Genomic DNA, 20,080 nt, shown 5'->3' with positions numbered 1-20,080 from the left:
CAATAACATTAGGTTAAATAAAATATTATTAAAACAATTTAACTTGTATTTTCTTTCTTTTCTAAAATGCCTGTACTTGACAATTTCCAATACAGTATCATCTTTCTCTTGGACAATGCTGATTTGTCTATGCAAATAAGTATTTCCATCCAATTGTGCTGAATTTGCCTACACAAAAGTTATTCCTCAAAGTTCTTACTATGCTATCAACCATAGATTGGCAAAATTCTTTAAAGATCAGGCAGTAAATATTTTATGCTTTTTGAACCATCTGGTTAAAACCACTCAGGTGCTTTTGTAATGTTAAAGTAGGCATAGATAGTATATTGTTAAAGGGATATAGCTGAGTTTTAACAGAATTTATTTGTAAAATAGGTGGCAGGTTGGATTTGGCCGTGAGTTGCTGTTCACGGAACGTGCTGTCTGGTGTGACTGTGACCACCCCCTGCACACACAGGATCACAAGCAGCTTTCTGATGCACAGTGTCACACAGATACAAGACAGATCTGCCAAATGGCAGCAAAAGCCCTCTTAGTCCATCCAGCCCAGCAGTGAACACAGACAGGGTCCACTGTCATGCATGGATACGCACTACAGAGATGCAGAGTCACACACATTGGTCACTTGGGGTTTGAGATAGGGACACACACAGCAATATTCATGCACAAGTACTGTATTTACAGACACTAGTAATGCCATACCATGGAGACAAACTGGAGCACAGATAGACAGCAGTTGTGAGCACTAGGGCTTGGATTGTCACACAACATTCCTCTCCCTGGGAGGCTGCGGCAGCAGTCAGGATAGAGACAGGTGTCACAGTCATGACATCACACTGTTGCTGATGTCTGCTCTAGACTTTTTTGAAGCCATATCTTATACAAAATTTCTAATCATTATAACAGTGCTGTCAAATAGAAACTATTATTTATGATTAGGAAGGAAATATTAAAATACTATGCATTCTGTTGAGTTTACAGTGAGGAAACAAGTAAGTGAGCAATTCTAAAACAAAGAGTATAATGACATGCTAAAAAGATTTCTTGCATTCTGTAAACACAAAAGAAAGTAAATGCCATTTTTTTTATTCTAGTCATCAGGAAATGTATCTTCTTGGGAATATTTATATTTCCCTTCTTAAAGTTGTTGGGTTTAGAAAAACACAGTGCCTTGTAATTAAACATTTTGAAAATTTACTCTATTACAATCAAACTACTTAAGATTTGTAAACAAAGAAGTAGTTAATTTTAAAGCCTCGAACATCAAACACTGTTTTTCTTTTCCTTTGGCCTGATGTCTGTCACTACTGATAAACTACCTATTAAACAGAGATAAGAATGGAGTCATAGATAAGAAATATTTCATAATGTGCACAAATAGTTCAGTTTCCAAAAAAGTAAAGAGCATCTTTATTATTAGTTATATTTTCACTCTAGTTTTCATTTTTCTAAATGATGATTTGATTTAACCCTGGTTCTTTATTGTACCTGTTTATACTTTGGTTGCTTGAAAACATAAAAAATAACAATCTGTTAGTAACATAAAATGGTACAGAAATAAGTGAACTTTTCCATAAGGTGGGCTTAATGAAGTCTAAGACTGATAATGATCTATCTATTTAATAGGAGAATATGATGAATACAGAGCCTGGGGAATGTTGTTTTGTATTTATTTATTTGGAATAAATACACAAAGCAAAATACTATAATTTTCTTTTGAATGTTTCATGTCTATTTTTACTTCAGTAACGCTCAAAAGCTAGGATATTTCCTTGAAATACCTAACACTTTAAACTAATTTAGTAATTTATATTACATTACTTTAAAAAATGAAAATTTTAAAATGTGTATGTTACAGATAAGATTAATACATTTTGAATTACTGCAATTGTGCATTCATTTATGAATGCAGAATCTCTATGACACATGAAAAAAGAAAGATAAGAGTAAACTTGCTAAAGGGTGGGACAGTAGAAATCAAGATAGTCTACCATTCAGATTGGGCAGAAAAGTAATAATCAAGAGGGATGGAGGAATTGGTTGTCTTTTCTCTCTCTCTCTAACTTTAAAGCAAAAAGATATAAGTATAGGCACTAAGGGAAAATGCAATATAATTATTTTAGGGTCTTGCCAGAACTAGCAGAAGGTTGCCCCAGATAAGGGAGTTAGCTAAGGTGTACAGATAAGCAGTAATTAAAAACTTGTGGTCCCAAAGCTGCAAGAAGGAACTTGATGACTTTTCAGTGCAGATGGACTAAGATTCAACTTAAGAAATAGTTGTGTGTCCCATAATCTACCCTTCACTATCTCACAGAGTCCTACTCTGCTACTCTGCAAAAGCCAGTCTTGAAAGAGATTGGACTTTGAACCACAAAGCTGTGCTGACTGCACTGAAGGGATTCTGTCATATGACTTGCTGATGCTCAGGAAAAGGAGAAAGAATAAAACAAAGTAAAGATGCAACCATACCAGTCATTTTAAACAGAAGCTAAATACTCTGTTCAATGTTTTTTAAAAACACTTTTGGTATCTATTATTAGTTATCTCTGTATATGATAGTACTGTAATATCAGGTGAATGATATCTCCAATCTCTGTAAGAAAATAATTATGACACGGAGAATATCATAATGCCTGTTCATAGAAGAAGAAATACAGTACTGGGTTTACTGTGTTCAACATTCAGTTCAATTCACAATCGTGTGTTTTTAAATAGAACTGAAATTACGAAGTGACATAAAATATCAGAAATGATGCAAACATCTCACCACAGTTTCTGGGGTGTCTGCTTTTCAGTAAGGGACAAAGCTTAAAATTCTGGCATCAGAGAACAGACAGAGAAAGCCTTGGACAAAGGGCACTCCAGCTAGTTCATTGTTTCTTAAAAACCAGCAGAAGTTCTGCCCCCTAATGAGTCTAAGGCATTTATCCTTTGGGCCCATTTCTCTCATGTCACCAAATCTGCCTGTCTTTGGCACCCCCTTCAAATAGTCAGGTCATAAACAATTTTTACATCACTTAACATCTTCAACATAAGATACATTTATCAAGTTAAAATAGCAAATAAGCTTTTCCATTTGTAAGGGACATTTAAGCATATATCCTGTGTCATCTGCACTTAACCTACTCTCTCACTCTGTGGCACTTGCTGTACATTTGCTTAGAAGATTCTTCCTGCAGTGAGTCTATTGGACAAGCCAGGCTTCAGTTGTCAAGCTTATATGTCCTCTAATCAAAAATTCCTTCATTGGTCATCTATATGGTATATACTAGACCAGATCCCTCTGACGTGACTAGTGCCTGAGACTTTTTCCTCCTAGTCCTACAATCGTTGCTAATGATGTATCACTGTATGTTGTGTTTTTACTATATACAGCTTTGTTAAAAGAATTTCTTTCCCATAGTAGATGGGTGCAAGGCGATATGCTGAAGGACGGATTATAGGCACTGTGAAAATGTCTCTTTAATTCCATTAACTATTATGCCCCAGCACTTAACACAATCCTGTTGTATTTTAGTAGTTTAATACATACTGCTGAAAGTATGAAGTTTTTCCTATTTCACTTTAATTTTATCCAGTCCAGAGACCTGAAAATTTATGAAATGTGCTAATTACCACATATATGAGGGAGGAAGTAGTGAACAATTATATATATATATATATATATATAGAGAGAGAGAGAGAGAGAGAGAGAGAGATTGAAATGAACCTTGAAGTAGGACCCAGTTTCTTTATATGGTTACAATTTTTTGTTCTCTACTTAGGCATTTATTCTTGGATGGTGATTAAAAATTTCATTTCTTTAAAAAATAACCCATCTGATGGTGGAAATGAAGAGAAAGTTAAGAAAGCTAAAACTTGATAGAGGTACTTAATAAACATATAAGGATTAGTTTTATTCTATTATATTTTAAAGGGAAAATGTACTACACCGAAATTGAGCATCTGGGGTCTTGAGAATCGTTAGTGTATCAAGTATCTTCTGCTTCACTCTAGTCCTTCTGTGTGTGTGGAGTCCATACTTGCATTTGCATCTGCCACCTTCAGGACTATGACTTCTGTATCTGAAGTCATAGTTCCTCTGAGAATTACTTTGCCCTCTGGATGTCTCTGTTTCTACAGAACCATTATCCAGGTTTGTAAAATTACTTTTTTAATTGATACATTTTTTAAATTTAATGAATTAGCAAGTCGTCCTGGTCTGTCCAAAGTCTACAAATACTTGATGACCCAAATAATTTAACCCCCTTTCCAAAACTTTTCAGATCTCTTCTGCAGGAGAAGTCTCTAATTCTGTTTTCAAAGACCACATTATTTTCTCCCAAAAGGCATGTAGCACATCTAGCCTAGAGTCAGCATCAAAAGTAGCAAGCAAATTAATAATGACAATAAGCATCAAATTGCATTTGTCAACCTCTTTATTACACTCTAAGATCAAATATAGATTTTTTTCAAATACACATTTCATAATACTTTACAGAGGAGGAGAGCATAAGAGAAGGGGAACAAATATAACACTTGTAGATTAAGTCCTCACAATGTTTCTCAAATGCCTCTTTCTTCTGTTATCATCTTCATTTTGGTCTTTATTGCATATATTTAGAAGGGCTTTAATTTTCATTTCTTAGCTTTGAATGTTTTCTCTTACTTGAGATCCAAATGAATGCCTCATTTTTTAAAATTCAGGAGAGTTTCTGTGACTTCTAGTACTTAATCACCCTTACTATTATGCTATTGTATACTAGACTTCAACACTGATCAGACAATAATAGTAAGGATGTTTATAACATCATCACTGTTGTTTTTAGACATTTGCCTCCCATTTCTTTCATATGTAATCCATAATAGGATGATTTTTCTTCATAATCTCTTCCAATACATCCTACAATTTTCCACCTTAATATATTAGCAAGTATTTCCCTTTTCTTCTAGAGCATCTTCTATCTACTTGCATTACTATATCTTATTCAATCCAAATGTCCAGAATATTATCAACTCAACATAAAATCAATGTAGAATTATGAATCTTTTACAATATTTTCATATTAAGTCCAGAACTTAGTGTTAGTTTTACACTACCACACGTTTCAGTTCAGGGTTGTCACATGTAAAGTGCTGAATAGCCACATTGTGTGTCTCACAGCTCCCATGCTGGAGGGTGTAGGGCCAAACACCATGACTTAATGATGAGCTAGATTAAGTTCTGGGCATCATAGAGTTCATGGTTTAGAGATATAGATGTCTAAGTTTTATGTGATATTAATATATTCTAGGAGCTTCTGATTGAAGCAAAATTTCTTGTTGACTTTCTTTAAGTTTTGCTTCCAGAATATTAAATAAAAGGGAAATACTTATTAGTATTTAAAAAAGTAAACAGTAAATAGACTGACTATTCCATCTCCTATGTGGAGATTGAACCCAAGGCTTTATACATACTAGGTAAATGCTCCGTCACTGAATTATAACCATAGCCCCAAAGTAACATTTTACATTCCTAATTTTGAGCCAAGTGAATTTCCCAAGGTTCACATGTGGTCTTTTCATCTTGTAAATTTTTTAAAAATTTTGTTCTCATTGGAACTCCAGTATAATTATGTGGTGTTACCCATACCAGTGTTTTAAGCGGCATTTTGGGTTCCAAGACTTTACATACCTCTCTAGAGAGGGTTTCCTTAAAGTTTATATGAGTAGAGAAGCCCTCTGTAGAGGACTTTATAGTATGATAGCAGGGTTACCCATGGACACCTCAGAGAAGACATTAGCTTATGAGGGGCCAGGTTCCTTATTATTCTGGCTTTGTATGCACTCTGAGATGGATACTTGTAAAGCAGAACAAAGAGACTGAACTCACTCTCTAAAAATCTCATGAAAAAGCAATATTTCCTGCTAGAGTCAGGTGAGGAAGCTCACTGAAAAATGAAAGAGACTAAATATAGAACATAATCTGAATTACTCTTTTACCTCTGCTTTGACTGATTATTTGGTGCTAGGAATCAAACCTAGGGCCTTATACATGCTAAGCATGGATTCTACCACTGTGCTATAGATCCTTAGCCCCTGAGGAGATGAGAAAAATAGATTACTAGGATCCAGTCAGAGATCCACAATCATGTTTGGTACTCCATACAACATTGCTTCTTATCAATGATTTCTTCACAATAATTGAAGCCTGGCAATTGGCCTATGCTTGGAGAATTCATTTGTCTTAACTATGTTCCGCATCATCCTGAAGCAGATTCATGAAGAATCAGGTCCAGTGCCAGATATATGCTAATACTTTGTGGAGTTCGAGCAACGTTCTCCAGAAAGTTGAATATGCTCTAAATAAGCATCCCATATATGGTGTTGTTTCTCTTATAACTAGGTTCGTGTATCCAGGAATCAAGAAGTAGAAATGCGAATGGCACCATTCACTATTACCCGTAGTGATCCATTAACAATTAAAAATTTTTTTTTTGTAACCATAGTTTCATGTCTTACTGGCCTTAGAGTCTTAGATTCAAACAGAGGGATGATTTCACCAGGAAATGCAACAACGTTTCCTTGAAGTAGAAGTTAAGACTGCCAACTGGCCACTTTGAACTTCTCATCCCTCCTCATTCCTCTACATTCCTCTATATTAACAGGCAGAGGAGATTCTGTGTTGGATGTGGTAATTGATCCTGACAACCAAGGAGAAATTGGATTTGTACTTCACAATGGTATTAAGAAAAAGTAGATCTGAAATATAAGTGATCCAAGAGAGGATCTTTTCCTATTACTATGCCCTACCATGAAAGTCAATGGAAAACCATGGCATAATCTAGGCAGGAGTTCAGTGGCCCAAGCCCTTGAGGTTTGGGTCACTGGATCAGGTAAAGAATAGTAACCAGCTGAGGTGCTTGTTAAGAGCAAAGGGAATAAGCACTGGATAGTGTAAGAAGATAGTTATTAGTATCAGTTCTGACCATGTGATTATTAGCATTATGAGTATTTTCCTTATTTTGTTATAAATATGTTTATATTCATGTATATATATCTATGTGTTTTTGTATAATATTTTTCTCCTCTTTTACTCTTATATGACATAAAAATGTATTTACTTCATCACAATATTTATATATTGTTAAGTTTACACCATACTATTTAAATTTCAGTATATTAAACAGGTATCTTCCATCCGGTATTATTCAATCATATGCAGAATAATTATAATGTGTCAGGCCAAAGTATGGATTTCCTATTGCCTTCACTTGGACATTAAGTATGGTCTAAAAAAATGTATTTGGGTGCCAAGTTGGCACAGGTAGACTCATGATGGTTAATTTTATGTATCAATTTGGCTGGGTCAAAGTGGCCAGGTATTTGGTCAAACATTATTTTGGATATTTCTATGAGGGTATTTTTTGGGCTGAAGTTAACATCCAGAGGTTAAATGGTTGGCTGAGTTAAGTGGACTGTCTTCTACAATATAAATGGTCCTCATCCAATCAACAGACAACCTTAACAGAATAAAGACTGTTGGATTCTAACAGCAGAATAAGTTTAGACTTGAAAAGCAGCAGCAGTAACTACCTTTCTACCTAGGTTTTCAGCATCCTAGTCTACTCTTCCTAGCCTATAAAATCACATGGGCTAAAACCTTAAAATCTCCCTCCCCTCCCCTCTCCTCCCCTCCCCTCTCCCTTTTCTTTCTGTCTTTCATTCCTTTTGTAGGCATTCTGATTTAGCATTGGAACCTCTTAAATTGAGGAAATAACCGACAAAATACTCCTTAATTATATCTCTTCTATCCTGGAAAACCTCAAATATTTCCCACCATGATCAAATATTACATTAGCTTTCTTATTCATAAGACACAATACTTTAACACTCACAGTTTAAAGGAGAAGTTTAATTTGACTCAGTTTTAGAGTTTCAGTCCATAGTTGGCTGGCTCCATGGCAGAACTATCATGATGGAAGGGCATGGTACAGCAAAGCTGCTTACTTCATGGTGACCAAGAAGCAATGCCTGCTTTTCTCAATGTACTTGGAAAACATGTCAGAGAAGAAGAGACAGTAGAACAGATATAGGTCCCAAGGCCATATCTCCATGATCCACCAGACACACCCAGAAATGTGCTGCACTAATCCTCTGGAAGACCCCCAAACTAATCAAATGCACAAATATTATTTTCATTTTTGCAAATAGCATGCTTTTTTTTTCTTTTTGTACTGGGGATCCAACTTGAATCCTTGCACTTGTGGGGCAGGCGGCGGAACCAGTGAGCTAAATCCCCTGCTACAAATAGTATGTTTTTAACTTATAACTATTTGAGAAAATTACCCTAGAATGACATAATTTTATCTAGTCATAATTTTTGATGTTTTCACTGATATCAGTCTGAATGGTAATTTCAAAGAAAAGTTTCTGTGGAAAAACATTCAGAAATTAATTTCAAAATCTGAGATTCAAGGCTAAATTTTGAAGGTTCCACATAGACCATATTCCTCTAGCAACAGGTTATGTAAGATGCTTAAATAAATGTAGAGTACAGTTAAAGCACTGCTTACATGAAATGTCAAACCGTATTGCATTCATGAAGAAATGATTATAAATAGAAAACTAAAATAGACAAACATTAGCTTCCCCAATTAAATACAGAATTTGAATGAATAAAACAAGAACAATTTTCAGCTATCACCTCTCTCTTTAAATCTTCAAAATACTAACAATGAAAATAGTGGCTAAAGCCCATTAGATTTCAGTGAAAAGTGAAACATCATAATCAATGCTGAAATGGATTTATCTTAAGGCATGGGCACAATTGGGCCCACATATGAACTTTAGATATACTCCTAGGGACCTTCTTGTCACTAAATGTGACCCAAAACCCACCGTAGAGCTTTCTTTCAGACTATGAAATACATGTATGTAGTGGAGGTTGAGTATTCCTAAAACAAAAACCTGAAATTTGAAATGCTCCAAAACTTTTTTGAGTGCCAACTTAATTCCACAAGAGGAAAATTCTACATTTAGCCTCATGTGGTGAGTTGCAGTCAGAGCACACACTAAAACTAGTGTATAAAATTATCTTCAGACTATGTAGACAAAGTGTGTAAGGAATACAAGTGAATGTAGTATTTAGATTTGGTTCCCATCACTGCAAAATCTCGATGTATATGTGAATATTCCTAAATCCAAAAAATTCCCAAATTCTAAATACTTCTGATCTTGAGCATTTTAGATAAAGGATATTCAATACATACAGTATTTTTAAAATATATCAAGTATAATTTTTAAAATTATACTTGAATAGACATTGTACATAGAAGTGTCAAATTAAATACAAAAAATTTTACTGAGTGTCTATTTTGTCTCAAGTACACTGTGGATTATCAGTGACATGCTATGGCATAGGATAATGATCCCAAGACAATAACTCTAAATCCCTTATCACAATATACAAATCCATCTACTCATTTCAATGATCTGGTATTTAAGAGTGTCTTATTGTTCTTCCACACTAGTTCTGTTGCACTTTGCAATTGCTATTTTTTTGTACCTAGATTTCTCTTCTTATATAGATATTTGTGTGGCTACAAAGGGATTGGCACAAAATATTTAATGTAATGTGGGTTATATATTTGTTACCTGTTGAATTTAGAAATGTGAATTATTTTCCTGTTCTAGAACTCCTCAAAATTAATCATGTCCCATTCTTCACTCATGATAAACTTGCTCATGCTTCTATAATTGAATTCCTAATATTTAATCTTATTATTACTATTGAGTTTTAAGTACACAAGGATTACACTATTATATGAGAAAAAAATGCTAAAATACACTTTTACCAACACTTATTTATCCAGTTCACTCTCTGCAACTTCTTATTACCGATGCATGTGTACATTTCCTAACTCCTTCCAATACTTTTACACACAAGCAAACACAGATACACATAGATATGTTGATTTGGTTTTACAGCTTTTTTGCATGTAATATATCAAATGAATATGTATTACAAATCAAAGCAAACTTGTATCTTATGCACTGAAACTGTTTAATATTCCAGTGTATAGGTACAAAATAGTTTAGTCATTACTAAAGGGAGGACATTTGTTTTCTCTATTTTCTTGAATACAAATAATTCTTTAGTAAAATACTGAAGCTGTCTTCTGTGTACTTATATAGATAGTTTTCTAGAATACTGGCACTCTAGGAAATACGTATGCACTTTAATTACAATTTATTATTAATATTTTTAAATGATTATATAAATATAAATATATATTAATCAGCAGTATAAACACTTATCCATTTCTCCTTATTCATTCCAATATTTAATACTCCTTACATGTTATAGGTTATAAAGAACATTTTAATTTTATTTATTAACACATGTATTGTGCCTAATGTATTTTGTGAAGTCCATAGGTGTTCATGAAATGTTTATTAAATAAATAGATTTATATGTCTGAGATGGCTAAAATGAAAGGCTAAAATAAGATATTGTTTTGCAAACAATGTAATCATATAATTCCAAACATTACAATCAAACTAGGAACAGGTAGCACTACTCAAAATACCTGTATGTGCTTATAGTTCTCATTTTAAAAATTGGATAATAGAAATAATATAACTATCAGAATCTTTAATTCATGAGATATTTATGTTTGTCAAAATATTGACTTCAAAAAATTTTAAAGCTTTTTTGTGTTTTAAAAGAATAAAAGACAGCAAATATTAAGGCATTTCTACCACCCATTATAGACCATCAAATAAAACAAAGAATTTTTTAAAGTTCAAAATTATAGAAAACATTGAGATTAACTTGATAATGACTGTACTGTTTAATTATCCTAACTGATATTTTTCTTAAGAAAACCAGTCGAAGACACTAAATTGAATTCCAATTAGGAAAGAATATGCCACCTGGTATGGATATATTTTTAAAGTGTTTATATTTCTTCAAAGTTTTCTATCAAAAATTAAGCAAAAGTGAAACTCTAAAGCTGACCATTCACTTACTAAATCTAGTAGTCGATTAATTGTTCTTTGAATCATACGTCTTTAGAGCTATTATTCTTTCACCATGCCAATAAGCAAATGACTCAAGTAATTACATTTTTATAAAATTCAAAATGTACAGAATATTTCAGTTAAGAATTAAATTACATCACAACAATCACATAAAGTTCTGTTTCTTCATAGGAATAAATGTGAATTATCATTTTGCAAAAATAGCACCACACAAAAAGGAAGCAATTCCTTCATGGGAATTTGTTCTGCATTGCCATCAATTCATACCTAATTTCTTGAGAGTAGAAAGCAACTAAAAGAAAATATGTGCCATTAGTTGACTACCTTTCCTGAGTTTCAGCTATAATGAATATCTTGAAAAGAATACAAACCTTCTGGTTGTCAGTTACTGTAAGAACATACCCCCTAAGGAGCTCTTTCAGTGCTGTAAAAAAATGGCCTGCATGCAGAGATTTTCTTTTTACATAGGCACTTATTCTTTCAATTCTTTATAAGTCTCTGAGGATTAAGATGAGAAGGTTAATACTTTCATCTGTGAGATGATGGCCTAGTACTACTGAGGTTTTGATTTTACAACTGAGTTTCTTGCTGGAGTAGCATTTGTTTTATTTTTCATGCCGCAGATTTGTTTTACATTTCCCGTAGCAATACTAAAGTACTTCTCATTTTCTTCTTGCAATATGCCTTTCTAAAACTGGCTAAGTAGGTTCACCTTTAGATGCACAATTTAATTCTTCATAATAATGACTATGTGACACAACGTGCATAGAAATCCTAAGCAGCACATATCTCTTACTGGAAATGCTAGAATAATATAATTTACTGCTTATCCAGACAGTTTCAAGCCATGTGGTTCAACTATGTAGAAATTCATAGCTTTTGGCTATGATTTTATTATAAGACAGTGAACATTTGGTCACAAATTCTGTCATAAATGCTACTGCAATTTTCATGGGTTGTCTGCTCAATCCTTTTTCTTTCAACCAAATCAATACAAAAATCATATTAGGCAGATGGGCTTGTAAATTTTGTAGTAGCTGTTGTTATATGGAATTAAACTTGCCTAGTTGAATAAATTTAAGAATGAATCCTTCCCTGAAATTCTCTCTCTCTCCATTATCTACATTGCTAAATACATTCTCAATTCAACATTGCCAAAATTTATTGTAAAATTGATTTACATGCTTAACAAAATTTCAATACACCATGGAATATGCAGACTATCAAAATTATATATATAAAATTTAATAAGCATGCTTATAATAAATTGGTAGAATTTTTCATTATTAAATGAAAGATATTTAAAGTGCTTACTATCTAATTAAACATATATTTCCACACTTCCTATGTGTTATGGTTAGATACAGAAGGTCCCTATAGGTCTCACATGTTCAGAGGTAGGGATTGCAAGGTGAGTGGATAGCAGGAGTGTTATACTCATCGGTGGGTTTATCTTTGATGAGATCATAGTTAAACATGCTTTTAGGAGATGAGGCCTGGTTGGAAGAGGTGTGACACTGGGAGTGTTTGGGAGTGTTTTGGAAGGCATAGCCTCACCCTGGCTTCCCCTTTTGTGGTCTCTCCTTCCTGGCTGCCATGGCTTTTCTTCTGTCATGTCCTTTCTTCATGATATTCCTGCCTTGGAGCCAGGTGACCACGGACCAAATTCTCTGAAAACTGGGATTCAAAATAAACCTCTTCTACTTTAAGTTGAAAGCGTTAGGTACTTTGTCCCAGAGATGAGAAAGTGACTAATATACTATGCTTTATAGATCTTTCAGGTAAATTATAAATTATACTTCAAATTTAAAATGTAACTTCAAGTTGATTTCATATGCAGATAGTTGTTAAAAATTCTGGTCTTTGGTGGCAGCCCCAGGTACGCGGACAAGATTGCGGCGGCAGCGGTCGACAGCGAGATGGAGGTGGTGCCTGCAGTGGTAGAGGAGGCCACACTCAAGGTGTCGGGCCTCAGCTGTCCAGTCAACCTGGTGGGCGAGGTGCTGGACTCCATCTTGTACGGTGGCTCGGCTCACTGACGGCCGCCGACCTCGGCCGCATCTCCAGCCCCTGCCGGCGGCTGCGCGAGGTGTGTCGGAGCAGCGGCAAGGTGTGGAAGGAGCAGTTCCGGGTGAGGTTGCCCTCCCTTGTGAAGCACTACAGCCCCACGGACTACGTCAATTGGTTGGAGGAATATAAAGTTCGGCCAAAAGCTGGGTTAGAAGCCCGGAAGACTGTAGCCTCGTTCTCAAAGAGGTTCTTTTCAGAGCACGTTCCCTGTAACGGCTTCAGTGACATTGAAAACCTTGAGGGACCAAAGATATTTTTTGAGGATGAACTGGTTTGCCTCCTAAACATGGAAGGAAGGAAAGCTTTGACCTGGAAATACTATGCAAAAAAAAAAAAAAAAAAAAAAAAAAAAATTCTTTACTACCTACGGCAACAGAAAATCCTAAATAACCTCAAGGCCTTTCTTCAGCAGCCTGATGATTATGAATCCTATCTGGAAGGAGCCTCTATATCGACCAGTACTGCAACCCTCTCTCTGACATCAGCCTCGAAGATGTCCAGGCCCAGACTGACAGCATCGTGAAGCTTGTTTGCAAAAACCCTCCGGGGAATGAACAGTCGCCATCCCAGCTTGACCTTCAAAGCAGGCGAATCCTCCATGGTAATGGAAATAGAACGCCAGAGCCAGGTGCTGGATGCCATGAACTATGTTCTTTATGACCATCTGAAGTTCAAGGGGAATTGGATGGATTATTATAATGCTCTAAATTTATATATGCACCAGGTTTTGATCCGCAGAACAGGAATTTCAATCAGCATGTAGCTGCTGTATTTGACGATTGCTCGGCAACTGGGAGTTCCCCCTGGAGCCTGTAAACTTCCCCAGTCACTTCTTGCTGAGGTGGTGCCAAGGGGCTAAAGGGGCAACTCTGGACATCTTTGACTACATCTACATTGATGCTTTTGGGAAAGGCAAGCAGCTGACAGTGAAAGAATGTGAGTACTTAATCAGCCAGCATGTGGCTACAGCACGTGACTGCAGCGCTGTATGGGGTGGTCAACGTGAAGAAGGTGTTGCAGCAGATGGTGGGAAACCTGCTAAGCCTGGGGAAGCGGGAAGGCGTCGACCAATCGTACCAGCTCCCGAGAGACTCGCTGGATCTGTACCTGGCAATGTACCCGGACCAGGTGCAGCTTCTGCTGCTCCAAGCCAGACTCTACTTCCACCTGGGAATCTGGCCAGAGAAGTCTTTCTGTCTTGTCTTGAAGGTGCTTGACATCCTTCAGCACATCCAAACCCTCGACCCTGGGCAGCACGGGGCGGTAGACTATTTGGTGGAGCACATGCTAGAGCACATTGAGCGCAAAATGTAGGAGGTAGGCGTGGAGGTTAAGCTGCGCTCTGATGAGAAGCACAGGGATGTCTGCTACTCCATCGGGCTCATAATGAAGCATAAGTGGTACGGCTATAACTGTGTGATCTACGGCTGGACCTCACCTGAATGATGGGCCACGAATGGATCTGGAACATGAACGTGCACAGCCTGCCTCACGGCCACCATCAGCCCTTCTACAATGTGCTGGTGGAGGACGGCTCTTGTAGGTACGCAGCCCAAGAAAACTTGGAATATAACGTGGAGTCTCAAGAAATCTCGCACCCGGATGTGGGACTCTAGTTCTCAGAGTTTACCGGCACTCACTACATCCCAAACGCTGAGCTAAGAAATTCAAAATCCAGAAAACCTGGAGTTTGTCTATGAAATGCTGCAGGACATTTATAGTGCAAAGAAAGAGAGCATAGACGAGTAAAGTCTGGTAGAGGACATTGTACTTTTGCTGCTGCTGCTTTCTTCCAAGAGGACAGGATTCTAGAAGGAGATGCATATGTGGCTTCCTCAGAGTCACACCACCAGGAAAGCCACCTCTCCGGTCACGATGGTTGCCTCCTCCTAAGTTTAAATGACGTGTGCTCTCCTTCAGCGGCAAAGACAATGTTGTTTTCCACCTACATTAGTGAATTCACTTGAAAGGCACTGTGTTCAGTGGCATGGCTTGTACACTTGTCCTGTGGTGACAGTTTGTGACATTCTGTCTTCATGAGGTCTCACAGTCAATACTGCATTCTTTTTTATCCACCTTCCATCCTACAACTGTCTACATTTATCTCAGAACATTTCATTTGCTGGACAGATGGAGTTACACATTTGCAATAATTTATCTGATTTCTCTATAGAATATGTGCAGTTCTCAGTCAGGACTGTTTGTCTTTTTACTCTGCATTTAGTTGCATATTCAGAGGTAAAGTTGTACACTAACTTGGCAGCATCTTGCGGATGGAGACCTTAACAAGCTAATGGTAATAGGCTCATTAGAATTTATTGTTTTACTAATACACGAAACACAGATTTCAAGTGTTTATCTTTTTTTAATTTAAAATGAGAGAATGACAATTTTCCCTTCCATATTCCTCTCTTGGATTTATGCACATTTCTACAAATCATGAGCTTTCTATTTTACTATATAAGATTCTTAGAGAAAATGCATAATAATGGTCTTTATGAGTAGACTTTTCCACATACATCTACTATTTCTTTCTTGAAATGACTACTTTTTTTTTAAATTTTAAAATTCTGCTCCAGTATCATGAGTAGGTCTTAAATCAGCAATGGGTTCTATTCTGTAGTGAGACTTACAAGTCTGATATTGAAATATTTGCTGTTAGAAATCATACTCCTTGGTCTCCAAAGACCAAAAAATGGGACCTTGTTTTGTAATCAAAATTTAAAAAAGAACTAATGAACCTTAATTAAAAAGAGAGAGATTTCATACTCCTTGCCATTCCTGAGAGTCACTTCCAGACCCTTTTGAATGTGGCAGGGTAGAATGAAGAAATATTTTTAATTTTCAGAGTGTTGGGCTCTTGGGAAAGGAGGTATGCATGCAACCTGGCTTCTCCAGCCACCAGTGCCCCAAAGGCATCAGGACAAAACTTGTTCCTGCACCCCATGGGCGAGTCTGTCTGTCTTTAGACCCCCTGGCTCCTTTCCATGTTCTTAGCAACCAAGTGTGAAGTGACTGAGTCTTTCTGCAGCTTTGGAACTCCCACTACTCATGATCTGCCAGTTTTCAAGCCAGCTGTCTTGTAATTAACCAGTAGAAGCTAGCTTCTGAAGTTAGGACCTAGTTACATTGCAATCTGCATTTAAAATACATAATCCAGTCACTCTAGTGAATGAGCTTTAGGGGGCTGCAATCCAGCAGCCCTACCCCCTGTCATTACATGCAGTATTCCCATGCCAAGCTGAATGGCTGCTTTTTGTCTACCCTTTGGGAATCTTGGGGTGACAAAGGTTTGGGGAAACCACCTGAGACCACTTAATAGCAAGTAAAGGCCAGTAGGCAGTTACTAGAAAGAGACAGGGATTTGGCAGCTGGCTTCTTCCAGCCTGAACAGCTACCACCCAGTGTCCATGTTCCTCATCAGTCAAATCCAAAGTCAGATGATTTGAATTTGCATTTGATAACATGACCGTTCAGAACCCCTAGCCTACCTGAGGTTGCAGGGATTTTATACTACTCATTTAAAGGTAAAAATTAGACAATATGGAATTAACATTGAGATGTGTTACTAAGAAACTGTGGAACATGCTGAGAGTTATAATTGTTGGTTTTCTGGTTTGATTTCCTTTTTTCTTAGAATAACACCAAAGCCAAGAATGATGGTTTTACCTTTACTAACCCAACTGTAAATATCTAGACTGACTATTTTTAAATATGTTTCTTCATGAATGCTTCATTTGGCTCCAGGAAGCCTGTATCATCACCTGTGTAAGTTGGTATTTGGGCACTTTACATTTTTCTAAAAACGTGTTTTGGATCCTGTACTCTTATAAATCATGTTTCTTTAAAAAAAATTTCTGGTCTTTGAATCTCAGCACATTAAAAATGTCCAGGAACATATCAAAATCTACTTGCATTTAAAAATAATAGTAATAATTTTCCAATTTAAATATTGCATTTGAAGCTAGATTAATTTGATCTTATAATTTGACATGTCTAATTTTAAAATGATAGTCTTAACAGTGATGTAATTATGAAATAATTTTTATAGTATTGTGTTTTTAATATTTTCTAATTTTATTTTACTCAACCAATGTTAAACACCCAAAATTTATTTTTAGGTGATAAGAAACTTTAAAATAAGTACAACAGAGTTCTTTCATGTGAGATGAATGTGGAAAAGAAATGAGGGTGGCAAATAATCAGTTTGTAATTCAGAAAATTCCTAGTGAATGGATAAAAGTTCTTTCCAAGTTCTACAGAAAAGGAGGGACAATGAGAAAAACTTTTTGTTTGTTTGTTTGTTTTGGTACTGGGGATCGAACTCGGGTCCTTGTGCTTGCGCAGCAGGCACTGAAACCACTAAGCTAAATCCCTGGCCCCTGAGAAAAACTTTTAATAGATAAGAAAACACATCTGAATTCAAGATATAAACTTTTAAAAATAATTCAATTAGATTTTGCATTTTGTAATCTTCAATGAGAAAGTCAGAGAACTTATCTGGATTTGTACACCCTACTTTACATATTTATAGTGTTCTATTCATCCACTGTTGAGGCATTTATAACATGCCACTTTAAACAGCATTTACATGTTGTTTATTTTTATTTATTTATTTTTTCACTATTTTGTGGGCTATTGGATTTGAGCACCTAATCTCAGTTGCTTCCACTATTTCAGCACCAGAGACAGATCCTTCTCCAGTTATTTTCTTGGATTCTACCTCTAGTAAGCTTATAGTGTGGAGACAATGTGCACACTTACAACACAGTGAGACAGGTCAGATAAGTTTACATTGAGATCATAAGGACTTGTAGGGACCCTTTTCTGTATATGATGTGTCAAGGAGGGGCTCTTTAAGAAGGCAAGGTTGAGACTTGAAGACAAGTATCCATGCAAGATGAGGAGAGTGGTATGCTCTTTCCATAGGAAAAAAATATCTATATGTCCACAGAAGAAACAGAACAGATAGCTTTCAGGAATTGAATTACAGTATCTTGAAGTTGGGTGGGTGAAGGTGAGTATTGTACAGTGTAGCTAGAAAGATAAGTAGAAGTCAGATGTCACAGAATTTTCTAACTTATTATAGGGTTTAGAAATTCTTCGTAAGTTGTTGAATGAAGGCTGGTACTTAATAAATAGTATATGTGAAATTTTAGGTTGATAAAGTAATGTAATTTGGAAAAGTAATTTCATTTTCCAAATAATTAATCCTTAAATGAACTTACATATTGTCCATTAGAGTACTCACAGGTAAATTGACATGATGCCATATTCCTGTGTTAAAATAACAGGTGCTAATATATTATGATAAAATTATAACCAATTAATCTTTAAGAATGTCATTATTACCAATACAGATTAATACTGAGTTCTGCATTTAAAAATTACTCTCAGTTTTATGATGAAAGTTAATTATTTCTGCTAGGGTTACTGGGCTAATCTGCCTGATCAAGTTTCACACTGCAGTGTTAGCATTAGAAAATATCCTTCCATTTGTATTATATTTATGGTAAATGAAAAGTAGTGGTATTAAATTATTTTCTTTGGCAAAAAGTTATGAGTTATATTATCTCACTTTTTAATTAGAATAAAATACTATTTCTGTTTAACTTTGCAGCAGAAAGGACAAGATAAAGCATGATTTTCAAAGGTGTGATTATTTGATATGCCTTTGATCCCACCATAGCTCTCAGCCCTGTTTTATGTGGTCATAGGCAGAGCTTTTCAGAGGTGGCTGGACCCAGAGTGTGTGATGCTAAGATTATGCTTGTGTGATCAGTCCACTGATTGGTTTGGCATAGTTCTGAGTGTGGATATTGGGAAGGCCCACCTTTTGTGTGAGTGCTAACCTCTTTAAGGACGTGTAGCCTGGACAGAATATAAGGGACAGAAAGAGGGCTGCTGTCATCGCTTGCTGCTTCTGCTTCTTCAATGCTTTGCTGCCATCTTCCAGCCAAGAAGTGTTTCTCCTTTGCAATGCCCCTCTGCCATGTCAACTATGCACTGAAACCTCTACAAACTGTGAGTCAATATAAACCTTTCCTCCTTAAACTTTGAATGTTGGGTATTTTGTCTCAGCAATGAGAAAAGTAGCTAAAGACAACTGTCTTTTAAATAAAAGAAAAAAATGTATGATTATTCAACTTATAACAAATTCCAGTATTGTAGTTATTGATTTAAAAATGTATTTTTCATAAGCCCTAGCCATTATACTTACTCTTAATTAAAATTTTGTTTTGTGCTATCACTGCTAAATGTCAGTTTTGAATAATAAATTTTCTCTAGAGTCAGAGTTTCAAATACCAGTGAGAGTTAAGCTCTTCTAACTCCAGCAGTAAAGATGTAATTGCTAAGGGAATGTTTCTGGAAGCACGACAGTAATAGACAACGCCATCAGAATCACCAGACGTGTTTGTTAAGAGCAAACTGCTAAGCCTCATCGAAGGCTTTCTAATTCAACATATGTGGTGGGTGGAGTCTACAAATGCACATTTTTTTACTCGATGCCCTACATTTAAATTTTAGGAATAAGATAGAACTCTACTAATATTAATAGACATTTATTTAAGCCTTGGTGATATTGCACTGATTAGCTTGCATAACTTTCTTCCCCTATTACAACACTGACTACACCATTAATTTCAAGCTTATAATTTTAAACTTTGAAAGTGAAAGCTTTGTTGGCCATCTCCTCTATGAAATGCTTTCAACTCTTCATCTTTTCTGAGGCTATTTCTCCATCTATTTTGATAAGAAATCATGTTAGGTTCTAATCCTTGGCACCTGCACATATATTACCTTACATGGCAAAAGTGTCTTTGTAGATATGATTAAGGTTAAAGACTTTGAGATTGGATATTATTTGGTATTATCTTAGTGGTTCTAATATGATCACATGAATCCATAAAGGGGAGAACACTAGCTGCAACCAGAGAGGGAGAAAGTTATTGTGGAAAAAAGGCACAGAGAGATGCAATGTTGTCTTTTTCACAGTGGTGAGATG

General features: G+C 35.9%; 1 protein-coding gene and 1 pseudogene across 10 annotated transcripts in view; one reads left to right on the top strand and one right to left on the bottom strand.

Annotated features, from left to right (window-relative positions):
• Positions 1 to 20,080, bottom strand: part of Gria4 (glutamate ionotropic receptor AMPA type subunit 4) — a 364,899-nt gene that overhangs the window by 281,398 nt on the left and 63,421 nt on the right. The gene's annotated exons all lie outside the window — the stretch shown is intronic.
• On the top strand, positions 12,766 to 15,358 carry LOC106010387 (F-box only protein 21 pseudogene; annotated as a pseudogene).

Source organism: Heterocephalus glaber, unplaced genomic scaffold, assembly GCF_053883595.1.
Source record: "Heterocephalus glaber isolate CG9 unplaced genomic scaffold, H.glaber_assembly_v1.0 deba00001429, whole genome shotgun sequence".
Taxonomy (NCBI): domain Eukaryota; kingdom Metazoa; phylum Chordata; class Mammalia; order Rodentia; family Bathyergidae; genus Heterocephalus; species Heterocephalus glaber.
The sequence above is the reverse complement of the archived record's forward strand: the minus strand, read 5'-3'. Positions and strand labels throughout refer to the sequence as shown.